The sequence below is a fragment of the Talpa occidentalis genome, unplaced genomic scaffold, assembly GCF_014898055.3.
Source record: "Talpa occidentalis isolate TD23 unplaced genomic scaffold, MPIMG_talOcc4v2.1 talOcc4.10, whole genome shotgun sequence".
Classification (NCBI taxonomy): domain Eukaryota; kingdom Metazoa; phylum Chordata; class Mammalia; order Eulipotyphla; family Talpidae; genus Talpa; species Talpa occidentalis.
In genome coordinates, this window is record NW_023600993.1 from 102,705,361 (window position 1) to 102,710,283 (window position 4,923).

The window sequence follows — 4,923 nt, forward strand, 5'->3', positions numbered from 1 at the left end:
GAGATATTGTATATATTATTAGTTTTCCTCTAGTCCAATAATGCATTGCTATTTCATTGATGAGTAAGTTGAGCTTGGAGAGGTTAATTAACTTCAAGATTACATGAGTGACAAAGAGTAAAGTGATACTCAACCCCAGATCTGACCCCTTCAATCCTCATTATTGTCATATACCATATTCTGAGTAATTATTCCATCTTGCTTATTATGTATGAGATCAACTGATATGTTGGTAGATGACTGAATATTTCTTCAAAGAAGTTACATATTTTGAAAGAATGTTTTTGAGTATTTTATATATTATATTTAGTAATTATATAATATCCTATTTGATTAATGTGCCCCAATGTTTCATCAACCCCTTATAATTTAATTATGTTAAATATTCCCATCATTTTTGTTCTTATTCACAGTTATTATTTGATGACAGTCTAATAGATAAGGTTTTCCCTCATCGAAGATTATTTCCATTTGATAAAATATTAGAAGCAACAAAGCAGGATTGAAATTCATAGACATTTAGAGCTCTTCATTCTGTATTTCTAAACTTCTCTCCAGAAATGCTACACCATGTACAATGTCGTCAACAAAATGACACCTCTTTTTCTTGCTTATTTCCCTTTGACTTTGTTTCATTATTTCATTATTTTTTAAGATTTATTTATTTCTAATTATTTTTTTAAAAAATTTTACATCATTGTTCATTTTTAAGCAATATTTGCTTCCCCCCACACCCTCAGGTGTAGTCCCCATAGAGTTTCCTTCCCCAAGGCCCCCGTGCACCATCACCTCAGTCCCCTGTGCTCCTCCCTCCCTCCCTCCCTCTGATTCCTCTCCCTCCTCCTCCCCTGCAGTATGTCTCTGGTTTATTATTGTCCATTTTTGTTTTGCTGTGTTTTGTACTGTTATTATTTTTTTACACTGATGTCTTATTTGGTTCCCCTATATTCCTGCTCTAAGTGAAACCATCAGATTTTTTTTTTCCTTTCTGGCTTATTTCACTGAGCAAAATTCCTTCTAGTTCCATCCATGTTGCTATGAATGACATGAACTTATCTTTTTTGATTGCTGAGTAATATTCCATTGTGTATATATGCCACATCTTCTTGATCCAGTCATCTATTTTGGGGCATTTGGGTTGTTTCCAGGTTTTACCTATTGTAAATAGTGCTGCAATAACATAGGGGTACAGGTGTTCTTTTGAATCAATGTTTTTGTGTCCTTTGGGTAGATCCCTAGGAGTGGAATTGCTGGGTTGTATGGTAGCTCCATTTTTAGTAGCCTGAGGAACCCCCAGACAGCGTTCCTTAGTGGTTGGACCAGTTTGTACTCTCAGCAATGTAGGAGAGTTCACCACATCCTCGCCAACATTTGTTGTTGCTTGTTTTTTTTTTTTTGATATGTGCCATTCTTACTGGTGTAAGGTGGTATCTCAATGTGGTTTTAATTTGCATTTCCCTGATTATAAGGGATGTTGAACAGTTTTTTATATGCTTGTTGGTCATTTGCATTTCCTCTTTGGACAAATGTCTTTTAAGTTTTTCTGCCCATTTCTTGACTAGATTGTTTATTTTGTTTTTGTTGAGTCCTGTGAGTTCTTTGTATATCTTTGTGATCAGTCCCTTATCAGTTGACTGGAGTGCAGATTTTTTCCCAATCAGTGGGGTATCTTTGACTCTATTTTAAAGGATTGCCAATAATTTCAGAGGTAAAAAGTCACTTCTTTTATAGATTAAAGGGTTTGTCATTTCATATTTATTTTTGAGCCCTGCAAAATCATTGAATCTCCCATTTTTAAATTTTTTTGACTCTCATATTTTTATTTTTAGCTAGACTAATAATATCTTCTATAAAAATTAGAATTTTGTCTCATTCTTGGTAATAATTGCACTTCCTAAAGTGATAAAGACTTCAGAATATTACTAAGTTTCAATAGCTACTGGATAGTCATACTTTAGTCAAAATATTTCTATATTTAACTTCTCTTTGTATAATGCTGTTAGTTTTAGATGGATTTTACTTATTAGGAATAATTGTAAATTCCCAGGTTTCTATTACAATTTATTATGAGAAATTAATGTTAAATGTTATCAAATGCTTTTTTCTATTTCTATATATAGACTTGATTTTATAGTATGACTTTCTAATGTGATAAAATAGATTTATGAATTTCATAATTATAAACTATGCTTTTAGTCCATGAGTTAACATAACTTGGTAATAATATAGATGCAAGTGAAAGATATGAAGCTAATATATATGATTTCTATTCTGTTTTGCTGATTTTGTAGACTAATATTTACTTATAAATATTTATTCTGTATTATAAAAGAGATAGATATTACTTTAGGGTGTGTATGTGTATGAAATGTTGGGTTTTGCCCTAAAATATGTACTAGTTTTTTAAATATAAAATAGGCTTCCTTGTCTCTATAGGTTCGCTATTTTTTTCTTTTATTGGACAATGTAAAAAATAATTAAGATTATTTGTTCCTGCACTTTAAAATAATTTATCCTATAATTATACCTATACTTGGCAAAATAAAATAAGCCAACAGAAAAGAATTAAAAAAAACACAAAATATATAAGCACACATATATGTAGCTTTATGTATCACACAGTCTCCAATGTAGGTTGCTGAAGGGAAGATGAGCTATTTAATAAATTTGCCTGGTCAATTCTAAATAGATACATATAAAAATGATTCTCAGATTCACACTAGACACAAAATTCAATTCCAGATGAATTTGCAGTTTAAATAACAAAATAATAATTTAACTTTTAAAAGAAAACTAAAATACATTAAACTAGGAAATTTTGAGTTATCAATTTAACAAATATGAGAAAGCATAAAGAAAAATATTAGATTGTTGTAGTTTATATTAGATGACTTCCACCCCCCGAATATTAAAAAGCTGAAAAGACAAAAACATAAGGAGAAAGATAATTTTAGGATCTCTAAACATCAAGGATTAGCATCCAGAAAACATAAAGAGCATCTATGAAGCAATAATAACAATGACCTAGCATTAAAAAAAGAAGCAGTAATATCAAGAAAACACAGTAATATAGTCTCAAAATTATTGGTAGTTCTGCCTGCAAATCAAAACACAGTGTGGTGCCATGTTGTGCATATCAGTGGCAAAAATTAAAGAGTCTGAGGATACCAAGCGTTTGCTTCTTTCCTTGGGAGCGCAAGTTGTCATAGCTGCTATGCAAAACAACATGCCATTACACAGAGCAGAAAAAGATGTGTGTTTGTTCATTTTATAGTATATTTCATTTTATAGTATATGTTCACAGGGAGACAAATGGAAGAGTTTTTGGTAATGAATAGCAAAATGTTTGGAAACAACCCATATGGCCATCTGCAGTGGAATTGAATAGAATAGATAGATTTTTAACACGTATGTAATAGGATACTATGGAAGCCTGAAAATGAATAAACATAGGATGAAACTCAAAAACCTCATATTTTACACAAAGATAAAGAGAGATTGATTCACAGGATTCTTGGAATATATCTCCATTTATATAAAGGTCACAATGGCAATCTATGCAATGTATTGTGAGAGTGTGTGAATGTATGAAAGCTTTCTAAGGAGGAAGATTGACTTTCAAATGAAATGATATGCAAGAAAACTGGGCGACCATTTCCTCTGAGAACTAGAATTGATGAGGAGCCTACTAAGTTTCAAAATATTATCATGTTTCTATTTCTTAGGTAAATGGTTGCTAAATATATTTTCTTTAATATTTCTATTTCTATATAAATGTGTCATTTGCATGATTTATTTATATATGTATTTATGCCAAAGAAATAAAAATATGCAAATATAGTAACCTGTGGGCTCATATAACAAGTTATATAATATATATCTTATATATAATAGTTAATAGTTATAACAATAGTTTCTTCTGTTTGTTCATTTTCTTAAATTTTCTCCCCCTTTTTAAGTCAAATAAGATGTGAATATTTTTTCCATTTTTAGGAAACATTTTTTTTTCATTATTATGTTTATTTATACTGAAAATCATGTTTTCTTTTATTATAACATTGCCTATAATCTTTAGACACTAATAGGAGCTAGTAGTATCATCAGATTTGTTTTCTTGGTAGGTTATTAGGGCAGACATGTTTTCTTTGTGACTCTGAGCTTGCTTTCATCATTTAAGCTTTGTCATTTGGTTTGATTTAGGCTTTTCTTTCATTCACAATTTTATTACACTGTGTCTGGAGAATTTACTGAATATTCTCTCATTGTTACTTAGGATGCGGCTCATCTGAAAAATATTTTCAATTGTTAATATAAAACATACAGAAAATCACACAAAGCAACTCATAACTGCCACCTGCACTAGTTGATGAGCTTTATCAGCTACGATTTAATCTATAGATTCCCTCAATGGCTCAGGAGCTCACAATGCATTTGTCAAAGAAACAAGATCACTTCTGTAAAATTTCTCACGGTGTGGATGGGGTTAATTATATTCCTGTGATGTATCTGTCTGTCTGTCTGTCATCTACCTATATCTGGCAAGACTACTTCACAGATAGTGTCATTCTCCATCCACAAGGAAATCACATTTTATATCCTCTGAGATGCTGTTTTTGAGCAAAAACCATTAACAACAGAAGTTGGTGAGGATGTGGGCTTCCTGAATTTGCATACATGTTTGGTGTGACTGTAAACTGGTGCAACCCTGTGAGTAAAGTTCTGGAAGTTTCTAATACAGTAAACATCTCTTTATTTTTTTTTTTTATTTTTTAATTTTTTTTTAAATAATAGATTTTATTTTTATATTCCCCATACAATTGCAACCCCCTCATTTTGACCCCAATCCCTCCCCTCCCACCCCCACCCCCCAAAAAGTGTCTCTGGTTCATAGTTTTTTGTTGATTTTGATTTTCACTTTCTTAT